General features: G+C 40.5%; 1 long non-coding RNA gene and 1 pseudogene across 1 annotated transcript; both read left to right on the top strand.

Annotated features, from left to right (window-relative positions):
• The first annotated feature begins 2,935 nt into the window (after positions 1-2,935).
• Positions 2,936-7,912, top strand: LOC139372634 (uncharacterized). The gene is made up of 3 exons (XR_011627471.1): positions 2,936-3,615; positions 5,338-5,470; positions 5,897-7,912. It is a non-coding gene; the product is annotated as an uncharacterized lncRNA (long non-coding RNA).
• A 604-nt stretch (positions 7,913-8,516) lies between these two features.
• LOC139373886 (uncharacterized) lies at positions 8,517-9,209 on the top strand (annotated as a pseudogene).
• Positions 9,210-14,238: the final 5,029 nt, after the last annotated feature.

The following is a 14,238-nucleotide window of genomic DNA, read 5'->3' on the forward strand; positions in this document are numbered from 1 at the left end:
TGATATTCGGCAGTTTTAAGTATTAAAGTATCTGGATTAGGCCATAAACGGAGTTCCCAGATAAGTAAGGCCTGTTCATGTGGGTTTTTGACCTACGATTTACCACACACACCAGCACGCATGCACAACTTACCGGATACCGTGGGATTTATTTTGTGGGATCTTTTCTATTTGGTTTTAAATTGGGTATGCAGAATGATGGAAATGTTTGAAATGTCTGTGAAGGGTTTCGGAAGGACAGGGAAAGAAAATGGATAGGAAATATTTAAACGCTGTCGAATGCCCTGTATCCTGACTTTCTGGTGAGGCCTGATCAATCTCATTTAGAAATGATCGAAACAGGTGGGATTTAATTATAAAATAAGAAACACCAGTCTCTATTCTATTTTACCATTACTTTATGAGATACTATTATTTCCTTATGGAGTTGTAAATCTAAGTTTATTGGTTATTCAGTTTAATTAGTTTTGAGTTAACATGCAGTGTGGTTAGTTTTTGAATCACAATGTGAAATGTGTTCAAAGGGGTAATTACCAGTTTCCTGGGGCTCTGGTCTTTGGGTAAGGACAAAAATGTATTTTGTTCAGTCTGCCTATAGAAGGGAAAATATGTTAATAAGAGTTGACAGTTACTCCAAATGGATTGTGATGTGTATTACTGATTTCACTTTTATTTGTGTTGCAATACAAATTTCACCAGATTGGGTCTGCTGGATTGTTGGGATACCCCCATGGGTTAGGGTGCCTACTTCCTGATCTGGTAACTCTTCCGAGAGGTCGCCAGTAAAATAAGGGAGTATGAACTACATTTTGAAATGGTTTCAACAGTAACAGTATGTTGCTATGCTCTTTGACATTTGTCGTAGAGAGAAGGTTATTAAGAAAATTAGGAATGTAATAATTTGTCATATAGTCAATGCTTGTCTGGATTTCCTGAATCAGAAACTAATTGAACTAAACTTTTGTTCTGATCTGTCCTCTCTTGAGGTTATCATGGAAGGTGATGTCAGATTGTGTCTTAATGCATGGTAGGAATAATTTGACCACAAACAGTGTGTGTGAACCTCAAAACCCTCCCTAACCAGCTGAAGAAAGAGCGACAAAGGCGTTCAATGCGATAGTAACAACACTCCTATCTGAGTCCGAGCCATTAACCTGGGTACGGGCGGAAGGACTGTGCCATGAGTCCTGAGACCGCGCATGTGGAGTGAGCATGGAGAGATAACAGTCAAACTTCTCTCAAGCTCCTGGTGTACTGGTGGGAGAGATGGACCAGACAGAATGGTGGTAGCGGCTCAGGTGAGAGACTCTTGTATGTGGGAAAAACGGATTACTTTATATTGAAATCGGGGCATTACCAAGGGCCATCAAATGTGACATGCAAGAGTTACAAATGTGCCGTTGGGAAGGAGGAAGTGCCAGGAGGAGGGGAGGGGAGGGGGGTGGTATTAAGGAAGGTCTACACACTGCGAACGATTTCGACTAAGAGTGCATTGAGATACCGATATTTCATTACCATGCAAATCGAAACAGGAAAACAGGGACAAAGGGGGGGTTGTAATGAGAAGTGTTATTACCGGCAATAAAAGGTCCCGTTTATAGATATACATTCTAACCGTGATGGTGTGTGCTAGGTTAAGAAGCTCGAATTAGAGCGATTGACAGTCTTTAGTGCTTTACTTTGAGTCTTTCTAAATTTGGGTTGGATAATTAAAACAATGTTTTTAGCTAGGATTCGGCTACAGCGAGAGAGTTGCTCTCAAACTGTGAGGGGTGGGTGCACTGCCCAAATGTATTAGGCCTAGGGAGGCTGTAAAAACCTTATCTTTAAGTGTCCTCCAATAGGACGGTTGCTAGAGAACACTAGATGATTGCTTGGGTCAACTATTTATTTAATTCAAAAAAATGTTTAACCATGTCATCAGAATTTTTATGTTAAATCGCATCAATACATATAGATTGCTCGATGATACGGTACAATTAATTGCATACAAAGCTCATAGTCTGTGTCTTGCGTTGACACCCAAGGATGAAAATGAAGGAGACGGGCATGGAGACCAGCATGACATGGGCATAGCACGTAAAGGACTGGGGGTTCTGTCCCCAGTTGTAGTAGCATCAAGGGTGGTGTGAAATTATTTAACATGTATTTTCTCTCTTCCCTGTTTAAGTCAATATGTTTTTAGGTTTCGTGGAACATTGTTCCAGAGGAGGGACTGACATACATTGCCTAATTGATTTGAGAATATTTAAGTATGTTTATAACTTTAGAAGTGCATTAGGAGTAGTGACCATGGTGCATGTAAGAGTAGTGACCACATGTTATGGGTTAGATGGAACGATATATGTGCAATTGTATCTGTAGCAGGAGGCGAGGTACACATGAGGTCTGCGTTTGAGACAGAAGGTTTACATAAGGCTATTAGGTGGGATGGAATGTGACTGTGGAGATCTGTGGGGGCTTAGAAATTGAGGGGTGATAGTGGTATCATCCCCATAGACTATGTATATTGTTACAGGAGATAGCTCGTAGGAGAGGGAGGACAGCTAACTGCACAATGTAGGGACTATTACACATACCCAGATCATGGTGAAAGTAGCAGAGATAGTGTTGGCATTTCAGACACTTTCAGGAAACCGGTGACTCAGAGTTTTGTCAGGTTGGATATTCTTCCAACATCGTTGAGCTCTTTCCCATTTATAACAGACAGCGAACACTTGACAGATTTCATTCAGTAGTTATTCTCACTGCAGTCGCTATAGGGACAATAACTGAAGGAGGCGAAAGTGGCCGCATGGAATTGGACTACGGTGCAAATTGGGGATTTTGAGGTGGGCGTCATGGGCAGTGTAAGTAGCAGCAGGGGTTACTGTAGTAGCATTGTAGGGAGAGTCTGTTGTCAGGAAATGACCCATGCATAATGGGTGAGCTTGAAGACGCAGTGACAGAGGAAGTGGAGCTAAAGAGAGAGAGAAAGATTAGATTCCACTTTAGACATGCAGATAGGTTGGGTTTTGGAGTTACTTTAACCACCATAGTTGGGTTTGGTTAGTTGCCTTATTGCTTAATGCATCAGATGAAAGGATAGATGTTGGGGTAATTGTACAGTGGACAACATTCTGGAGGCATTGATGTGAAAGCATGTACAGTGCTGGGTTACCTCAAGAGGATGTAGCGTTGATTAGGGATACGCATTTGCCTATTAGGTGACGTGCCTATCAAGTGGCAATGGAGGAGGAAGGAGATGGGGAACAAAGTGAAAATGACATGGCTTGGGAACACCTCTTGGATCCTGTGGTCTGACGGGGAAGACTGGGCGAAAGCATGAGGAGGGTTTTTAGGGCTTTCATTTTTGCCAAACTCAGCAGAAAAGTATCCTGAAGGCATAGTCAGGTGAAGAGAGAGTGGGAATTGTAATGAATTTGTATATATAATTATGCATTGCTTACCACATTGTTAATACTGTCATGTTTTGTGTTTCACATTGCTTTTCAAGTCTTATGCTGTCACTCTCTTAGGAACCAGAAGGAGAAAGTTGAAATGGAAGAAGTCAACAGCTCCAGCGGACACGTTATTATCAGTGTTCTACGAGAAATGGAAAAAAGATTGTGCTTGGTATGACTATAGAATAGAGACCATAAGTCTCTGAGTTTGTAAACCTCACTGTGAATGTTCATTATGTTGATTTTTTTGTTCATGTTTTGTTATCATTGTTTGTTCATTTATTTATAAGTCATTTCCAAGTTTATGTAAGATGAACAGCAGGAAGCTATTATTCAAGAGGAGGGACTGTTGGGTTCTGAGAATATGAAATATACTTATTCATGTCACTGAGGGAGAGAGGGTAATGTATAACGCTTACATTGTGTCAGAATATGTTATTGTTAGCCATTAGGGATCCTATGGGAGGGATACTCTGGGAAGAGAAGAGACACAGTCTGCTACCAGTCACCATGACAGCCGTGAGTTGGAGAGGAGTGAGCACTTTGGGGCAAAGGTCAGGTCAGATGAAGTGAGGAAGAACAGACGTCACTAAGTGTCACGTTCTGACCTTTATTTCCTTTGTTTTGTCGTTATTTAGTATGGTCAGGGCGTGAGTTGGGGTGGGCAGTCTATGTTTGTTTTTGTATGATTTTGGAATTTCTATGTTTCGGCCTATTATGGTTCTCAATCAGAGGCAGGTGTCATTAGTTGTCTCTGATTGAGAATCATACTTAGGTAGCCTGGGTTTCACTGTTTGTTTGTGGGTGATTGTCTATGTTAGTTGCTTGTGTCAGCACAGTTCTCATTATAGCGTCACGGTCGTTATTCGTTTATTGTTTTGTATAGTTTGTATTCAGTGTTCAGTGCTTTCTTTAATTATTAAAATCATCATGAACACATACCACGCTGTATTTTGGTCCGCTCCTTACGATGATCGTGACACTAAGGTTCTGGCTAGCAACAGAGATGCATTGGCTGTTCAGATGTGTAGGAGGAGACTTCGAGTAGAAGGTTAAATATCAGTGCTTGTGTCAATGTGTTTTCGTCGATTCTGCTGTTCGACCCTTTGGGAAGAATAAACTTGGTTTAAGCTTTCAGTGTCCGTTGAGTTCTTACTCTAACAATTAGAACCTAATACCATCTTGGCTTTGTATGATGGGGGTCACCAAGCCCCTGACTGGCTGATTTACCACCAGTAAGACTGCCTCACCCCTCCCCTCTACTCTACTCTCCCCAGTAATTTGTTGTGGAGAGGCGTTTGGTACAGTGGTTGCTTGCCCATGGCAGGGTTGTTGGTTCCATTCCCAAGGGGGACCAGTTTGGAAAAAAATATGAACATTTATGGACTCAATACTGTAAGTCGCTCTGGATAAGAGCGTCTACTAAAAAGGAGATAGACAGAGTTGCTAGTCCAAAATATTACTCTACTTCTCTAATGCTCTCATGTGTTGTTGTGCTGAGCTGCTTTTCTTTATCTTAGGAAAAAAATGATAGGATTTTTTAAAAAAAGAAGTCATTTTGATTGACTTATTTCTCTCCTGACGACAGGTAGGGTTGTGAGGTGCTAAAAATAGGCAGGGAATTTGTAACATCAATTTCCACCTTTCATCCAGCCCTACCCGTGTGTAATACATCCTGAATGTTTTTAGGAAGCATTTTAGATGGAAAATATATGTCATGTGTGCTCTCTTTAAATTACCTGCCCTTTGTGGAGGAGACACTTAAAGAGGTATTTCTGTCTGTCTAGTTCTGTCTGTCTGTCTAGTTCTGTCTGTCTAGTTTTCTGTCTGGTTTCTGAACCAGACAGAAAACTAGACAGACATGAATCTTCCTTTCTCTCTCTCCATGGTGAAGATGCTGGTGAATGGTAACATGAACACCTACCCTCTGACTGGACTGATTCCCAACACTGAATACAAGGTGCCCGTGTCCTCCACCTTCAGAGACAAGTTCGAAAGTGACGCCGTGACCATCAAAGAGTCAACAGGTAAACTACAGGATATGTAGCTAATCTAACCATTCTCAAAGACTTACACACCTACTTCAGACCTACAATTAAAGTCGCATTAACTTTGTAATTGCACTTTTGAACATAACAAGGCCAATGTTGTTGATTATAGCTGAGTATGTGTGGTGATACTATTAGGTAACGTTTAGGTACAAAAAGACTGTGGGGTTTACCAAACAATTATTAACCATTAACCATTTAGAAATAACTCATGTTTGTTTTCATTGCAAAGGTTGCTTTTATCCCTTATCATAAATCACGTGGTACATTAGTCATAAACAGGGCAGACAGAGGAGTTACTGTAGTTCTGATCCAGAACAGGTTTGTCAAGGAAGTAAAACACTGAAGAATAACAAGCATGCTGTTTGATACAATGAACCTAGGTGTACTTCACATACTTTCTAGGTGTACTCCACATACTCTCAGCCTCAGTATAAAGATCGACAAGGATAAGATCCTCCTTCAAGATCAAAACAACTTACTGAAAGATTGTCGTGATGTTCCTACACAAGCCACACACAGTAGTAGAAGAGCATTATTGTGACTGAATACAATGACTTTGGAAAAAGTACATTGTTTTGTTTAGGTTCAATTTTAGTTATTAGTGCTGCTCTATGGACATTATTGAAGACCGAACGCCCACAATGATGACGCCGTACCCATTGAACCCATTTTGTTTTGTTACAATCACATACTTCCTCGCTAACACACAGGCATTGATGGTTGTGCTATTGTACACTTTTAAAAAGATATCCATTACCTAGCGTTAAGTGTCCCTCTTTGCTAAGTGTCCCACTTAACCAAAACTCACCCTAATGGGATATGGTTTATCTAATCTTGGATGTATATTGCTATATCCATTTTTTTGTTTTTACCTCAACAGAATGGGCTTCTTTCTAGTTATTTTACCATCTGAATTTAAGGGGATTTGTGGCTACATAAACCCACTCAGAAAGAAAACAGTTGTAAGGCATTTAATGTTTGCCAAAGATCAGTGGTGAAAGTAAGGCGGTAAGGTCCAGTATGGCGTCCCGGCAAAATAAATAGTGGGGGTACGCCGTACTTGTAAAACGTGAGCCTATCACTATCAATACAACATGCCCTCAAAAATATAGGCTATCACACCATTATTTAACATTACTGCATGTCTGCTACATGAAACATCTTTGAATTAACAGGGTGGTATATGCTCCAAATTGTGTTGCGGTTTGAGGAGAACAGTTACATTTTGTCAAAGGTGGAGATAAGTGGCCGAGACCGAGGACCACGTGGACAACAGTGGATGCATTAATTCACACTACAAGTGTAGGCCTAATGGAAGAATGTCATTACAATATACGTGTCTCGTTCGTTATAAGGATCGGACCAAGGCGCAGCGTGGTATGCGTACATTCTTATTTATTTAAAGAATGAACACTGAACAAACTAACAAAATAACAAAACGAACCGTGACGCTATACAAATGAGTGCTGATAGGCAACTACACATAGACAAGATCCCACAAACACCAAAAGGAAATGGCTACCTAAATGAACAGCTTTTGATTGGGAACCATATCAGGCCACCATAGACATACAATGGTGCACTGTTGGGGTTTGGTTGCTGAAATTATTTAGTGAGTGGACGAATGTGCATGGATAGCCTACATGAGAGCCTTTGTTAAGCGATTGTTTGGCAATCAGATGAAAACCTGACTGGTTGTGTTTATTCCACATTAAAAGGCATAGGCGGCGTGTCCATAAGGCTAGGGGAAGCTACGCTTTCACTAAAGTAAATATAATTAAATTGCTAAAATTATATAGCCTAATTAGCTTACTCCTGTCTATACAGAAATAAATAAAATAATTGAAAATCGGTTACTACACTAGAAAGGATGATTTGGCCTACAGTTGGAAGGTCCGCATGTTGGGCAGCACGTGCTGCAAATACCAAATAGATTATTGTTGAGTTGCGTCAGTGAAAAGCAGAAACCCAGCAATGCAATGCATATCATATTATTTATTTAAATTGAATGATTTCCTTACGTGAACTGTAAGTCAGTAAAATCGTTTACATTTTTTCATCTTGTGTTTATATTTTTGTTCAGTATATAATAATGCTATGGTAAATGTAAGTATTTTATGATTATTCCTCGTGACTACTTGTTTTGTTCCACAGTTTGCCATGGTTGTTATGATATCAGTATGTGCATGTAGTTTAGAGTTTCAAGTTTTAATGTCATGTGCACAAATACAGTGAAATGCCTTTCTTGCAAGCTCTAAACCCAACAATGCAGTAATCAATATGTATAGATGTTTGTGATGATATTGTACACAGTGAATGCCAGGAAATGTGTGTATGCAATATCAAGTAACCCAATACCACCCCAAATATGACAATATGAGGACTTTGTATCTTTAATAAATGGGCTGCATTAACTAATGGAAGTGTAGGTTGTCTTTTATTTTCTTGTTGTCTAAAACCATTTTTCAACAGATCAGATAGCTGAAGTAAATCAGTCAAATTGGAGAAGTCGTACCTTACTAGACTGCTTTTAACAGACCAGGTTTACAATCCTCTTAGACATGCTCCAGAACTTTGGCAATTAGGAAGTATTTTTTAAACCTCCTGCTTTGGGCTGGATGTTTCAATGTTTAGTTCATACATGCATAATCTATGAGCAGAATTACTGTTGTACCTCAATCGGCCACAAAATCCCTAGTTTGAAAGCAACTGTTTTCTGGAAGCTGTGCAGCACCATATTCCCCCACATGGGCCAGCCCCCTAGCAATTAGAGTTTCAGCCAATGAGCTTCAGCCCCTTTCCCATTTGAGTAACAGCTAGCAAGATGCACACACAGCAGAGCAAGAGATGGAGCACATAAACTCGTCCCTTTTTCAGGACCCTGTCTTTCAAAGATAATTCGTAAAAATCCAAATAACTTCACAGATCTTTATTGTAAAGGGTTTAAACACTGTTTCCCATGCTTGTTCAATGACCCATAAACAATTAATGAACATGCACTCTGAAAAATCCAAAAAGAAAGATGCCCAGGGTCCCTGCTCATCTGCGTGAACGTGCCTTAGGCATGCTGCAAGGAGGCATGAGGACTGCAGATGTGGCCAGGGCAATAAATTGCAATGTCCGTACTGTGAGACGCCTAAGACAGCACTACAGGGAGACAGGACAGGCAGCTGATTGTCCTTGCAGTGGCAGACTACGTTTAACAAAACCTGCACAGGATCAATACATCTGGACATCACACCAGCGGGACAGGTACAGGATGGCAATAACTGCCCGAGTTACACCAGGAATGCACAATCTCTCCATCAGTGCTCAGACTGTCCGCAATAGGCTGAGAGAGGCTGAACTGTGGGCTTGTAGGCCTGTTGTAAGGCAGGTCCTCACCAGACATCACCGGCAACAACGTCACCTATGGGCACAAACCCACCGTCGCTGGACCAGACAGGACTGGCAAAAAAGTGCTCTTCACTGACGAGTCACGTTTTTTTTTCCAGGGGTGATGGTCAGATTCGCGTTTTTCGTCGAAGGAATGAGCGTTACACCGAGGCAGGTACTCTGGAGCGGGATCAATTTGGAGGTGGAGGGTCCGTCATGGTCTGGGGCAGTGTGTCACAGCATCATCGGACTGAGCTTGTTGTCATTGCAGGCAATCTCAACGCTGTGCGTTACAGGGAAGACATTCTCCTCCCTCATGTGGTACCCTTCCTGCAGGCTCATCCTGACATGACCCTCCAGCATGGCAATGCCACCAGCCATACTGCTCGTTCAGTGCGTGATTTCCTGCAAGACAGGAATGTCAGTGTTCTGCCATAGCCAGTGAAAAGCCTGGATCTCAATCCCAGTGAGCACATCTGGGACCTGTTGGATCGGAGGGTGAGGGCTAGGGCCATTCCCCCCAGAAATGTCTGTGAACTTGCAGGTGCCTTGGTGGAAGAGCGGGGTAACATCTCACAACAAGAACTGGCAAATCCTGTGCAGTCCATGAGGAGGAGATGCACTGCAGTACTTAATGCAGCTGGTGGCCACACCAGATACTTTCTGTTGCTTTGGATTTTGACCCCCTCTTTGTTCAGGGACACATTATTCCATTTCTGTTAGTTACATGTCTGTGGAACCTGTTCAGTTTGTCGCAGTTGTTGAATTTTGTTATGTTCATACAAATATTTACATATGTTAAGTTTGCTGAAAATAAACGCAGTTGACAGTGAGAGGACGTTTCTTTTTTGTTTGTGTGACATAGCAAGCAATTTTCAGGGAACACTTTTGGCTCGTGAGCACTGCTTTCAGAACTACTGGCTAAGAAGTATACAAACGTACAGGAGAATCTCTTTAAAAGGAGGATTTACAACCTCCCGGGTGGCGCAGTGGTCTAGGGCAGCCGGCCGCGACCGGGAGGTCCGTGGGGCGACGCACAATTGGCCTAGCGTCGTCCGGGTTAGGGAGGGTTTGGCCGGTAGGGAAATCCTTGTCTCATCGCGCACCAGCGACTCCTGTGGCAGTGCGCGCTAACCAAGGTAGCCAGGTGCACGGTGTTTCCTCTGACACATTGGTGCGGCTGGCTTCCAGGTTGGAGGCGCGCTGTGTTAAGAAGCAGTGCGACTTGGTTGGGTTGTGTTTCCTTTGTCTCTCCCGAGCCCGTACTGGAGTTGTAGCGATGAGACAAGATATTAATTACTAACAATTGGATACCACGAAATTGGGGAGAAAAGGGGAGTTAAATTTGAAAAAAAAGGAGAATTTACTAAGCACAGAGGACTGTCCTCTGTGAGGATAAACGCTCTGTTAAGTAATTAATTGAATCTATAGTTTGGGTGTGACATCAATAAACCACTTATGATTGTGTCGTGGAAGTTCTTACACAGTGTTGTGGAAATTACCATGAGGGACACTCAAAGTCACTATTAAATGAATCATTGTTTATTGTCTGTTTTCTTGAGAGGTTGCAACAAACTTAATGCACCATTGCGATTTTTACATGGCAAACAAGAAGCAAAAGAGAAGTTATCCTTTGTGTTGGAATTTCCGACATAGTTGGTGTTGTATGATCGTTATAGTAGTCTTGTTTTATGACGTTTTTACTTGAATAGTTCAATTGAGAAGTGACTGATCCAGCGTATTTATGAATTATGTCTGTAATGATTGGGATTATGTCAGGAACCTGTCACACCTGCTCCCTCTCTGGCACTGGAGGGCGCCAGACTGCCTACATTACGCACACCTGTCACCAGCATTACGCACAGCTGCGTAATTTTGGACTCACCTGTACTCTATTACTTTGTTGATTACCCCCTCTATATTGGTCTGCTCCTCACTTTATTCCCTGTGTCAGCATTAATGTCGTTAAGAGAAGAGGAAGGAGAGGGGGAGGAAAGAGGCTCTCATATCTATCACTGGCGGGCTTCAGGCTTTCAACAGAGAGAAGGGAGGCCTCGGGTTCTGCTTTGGAAGGAAGTAAAAAAGGAGGAGGGGTCAGGAAAAACAGGAGGCACTCGGACTTCTGGAGTGTGGGGAACTTGGAAACCGGTAAGCTGGAGGGCTGGAGGATGAATTGATGATGAAGGGAGGGATGAGTTGACAGTAGAGATGTACTGATTGTCAGAGCAATCAATCATTACATTATGATGAGATGTGTATCATCAGAGAAAAAGAGAAAGAGACTGACAAGCTGATAAAGAGAAAGTTTACCAAGTGGTCAGATAATGTCTGTTAATGTAAAATACAAAGTCTCATAATTGTTACATAATAAAATGATTGAGGGTATGTGAATGTTTATTTTATGTTGTCCATGATTTAAGCTATCCATTTCAACCTACAATGAAAAATCAGTATTTTGATAGCCTTTTAATGTTTTATTTAAAATGAATTGCATTACAATAACAAATGAACATAGGATATTAGGATAGGATATTTTCTCATAAGAAACATACAATAACATTAAAGCAAATAAATAAAAGTCACTTCACATGAATTGTCAGTGACAACTTTCAAAAGTGTAAGTACCTCAAATAAAATAAAGATAAGGTCAGGGGTCATTTGTTTTTTGTTATTGACTCATTATAGAGATTGTATTAAATATTTGATTTAAAGTAAAAATATGTTATAATATTTTCATAGCCGTGGCCATATTTTTCTTCAGTATGACCCCACAGGCTACAGCCACGGAAACGTCCCACGCTCTATTTTACCTGACAACAGCTAGGTTTATTTCAGCCCTCAAATCATTGGATAGAAATACTCTTCAAACTCCCAAGGAAACACACCATATTCAAAGGATATTTGTGAAGGAGCTTTCCATCGACATATTATTTTTAAAATAGGGATATATCTTTAAAAAACGTCTGTAGTGTAATTAGCTAGATGTATAGACCTAATTTGATGCTTTTTGTTGTATATTTTTCACTAGAATGTATTTGCCAGAGCCAAAGCGGTAAATGGTGTACTCGAATATCAAAGTGAAAGTGAAAATGTACAGCCAGGCGTGGCAAAGAATAATAAAAAATATATACTTTTAAAATCGCTTACCATACAAACTGCCGCGGTCTATTAGCATAATAGTATACTTTTTGTAATTGCATTATAGCATTTGTAGTCTACTTTTATCCGCGTTCCTCCATACATTGTGTCGATGACTTGAAAGCTATTGCGCACTTACAGGCCAGGCACGGTGCAATAAGAGCACACACATTTGTGTGAATAGCCAGACATAGCATTATCTACTTGTTTTTATTTTATCACAAAGTAAAAGATGTGCAAAGAAGATCTATGTTTGTAATGTGTTTGTAATTTTACAGTAGCCTATATACTGATATTGACAATTGCAATTTTACACACATTTGTTTAGCAGCAGCTACTCTTCCTGGGGTCCACAAAAAAATACGCATATTTAGCAGATGTTATTTCGGGTGTAGCGAAATGCTAGAAGCAAAGCTGCCATGTCTGTCGGCACCATCTTGCCTCTTCATTCTCTTCAATGTATGTATTCTCTAGCACATTTTATTGTTTTACTGTTACAGTGGATGTTACTGTATGGAGAGGCATCTAAGGTAAATGTATTATTCTTCAGGGATTATAACTAGATTTGTACAAGATCAGGGTTATATAAACCGGGTTATATAAACCTAGCGGTATATGCTGATATGTTTTTATATCCCTGGCCAATCAAAGTAATCTTATTTCTAAAGATTTATAGACAAACATAGCAAATACCCAAATAAACCAGTGAATGGTTTTGAAATGGCGCCTAGATTGAAATAAAATCATAATCAAAATATTACTTAAAATATAATTTGTTAACTTAAAAGCATACTTTCTCTAACACATTTGTGTGTTTCATGAGTGTTTTTAGCGTATTGTATACAGTGGGGCAAAAAAGTATTTAGTCAGCCACCAATTGTGCAAGTTCTCCCACTTAAAAAGATGAGAGAGGCCTGTAATTTTCATCATAGGTACACTTCAACTATGACAGACAAAATGAGAAGAAAAAAAATCCAGAACATCACATTGTAGGATTTTTAATGAATTTATTAGCAAATTATGGTGGAAAATAACCGTTCACTGGGTTACCAGGCTAAGACAAAGCTACACTCTTGAATTAAATGCAGTGGAGTTTCTTTTAATATCACATTTTAAACATTGATTTATGGAGAACACAAATAATTCCAACATGCAGCCTTGAAGGTCAAGACAAATATTTAGTATCTTATGCCAGAAACTTAGTCCGTGTTTTTTAATGAATAGGGTCTCTATGTGTGAGGGTTCAAAATGTACTTTGTCGTAGTTTTGCTCTTGTTTGAGACACTTTCAACGTTGAACAGCGGTAAGAATGATTTCACTTCAAGAAGAATTCAGACCCCTTGACTTTTTCCGTATTTTGTTATTTTACAGCCTTATTCTAAAATGGATTTATTAAAATTATAATCCTCAGCAATCTAAACACAATAGCCCATAATGACAAAGCAAAAACGTGTTTTTAGAAATTTTAGCAAATCTATTAAACAAAACAAAAAAAAACTTATTTACGTAAGTATTCAGACCCTTTGCTATGAGACTAGAAATTGAGCTTGGGTGCATCCTGTTTCCATTGATTATCCTTGAGATAATTCTACAACTTGATTGGAGTCCACCTGTGGTAAATTAATTTGATTGGACATGATTTGGAAAGGCACACACCTGTCTATATTAGGTCCCACAGTTGACAGTGCATGTCAGAGCAAAAACTAAGCCATGAGGTCGAAGGAATTGTCCGTAGAGCGCCGAGACAGGATTGTGTTGAGGCACAGATCTGGGGAAGGGTACCAAAACATTTCTGCAGCATTGAAGGTCCCCAAGAACATAGTGGCCTCCATCATTCTTAAATGGAAGATGTTTAGAACCACAAAGACTCTTCCTAGAGCTAGCTGCCTGGCCAAACAGCAATCGGGGGAGAAGGGCTTTGGTCAGGAAGGTGTCCAAGAACCCAATGGTCACTCTGACAGAGCTCTAGATTTCCTCTGTGGAGATAGGAGAACCTTCCAGAAGGACTAACATCTTTGCATCACTCCACCAATCAGGTCTTTATGGTAGAGTGGCCAGACAGAAGCGACTCCTCAGTATAAGGCACATGATATCCCACTTGGAGTTTGCCAAAAGGCACCTAAAGACTCTCAGACCATGAGAAACACGATTTTCTGGTCGGATTAAACCAAGATTGAACTCTTTGGCCTGAATGCCAAGTGTCATGTCTGGAGGAAACCTGGCATCATCCC

The sequence above is a fragment of the Oncorhynchus clarkii genome, chromosome 18 (assembly GCF_045791955.1).
Source record: "Oncorhynchus clarkii lewisi isolate Uvic-CL-2024 chromosome 18, UVic_Ocla_1.0, whole genome shotgun sequence".
Classification (NCBI taxonomy): Eukaryota; Metazoa; Chordata; class Actinopteri; order Salmoniformes; family Salmonidae; genus Oncorhynchus; species Oncorhynchus clarkii.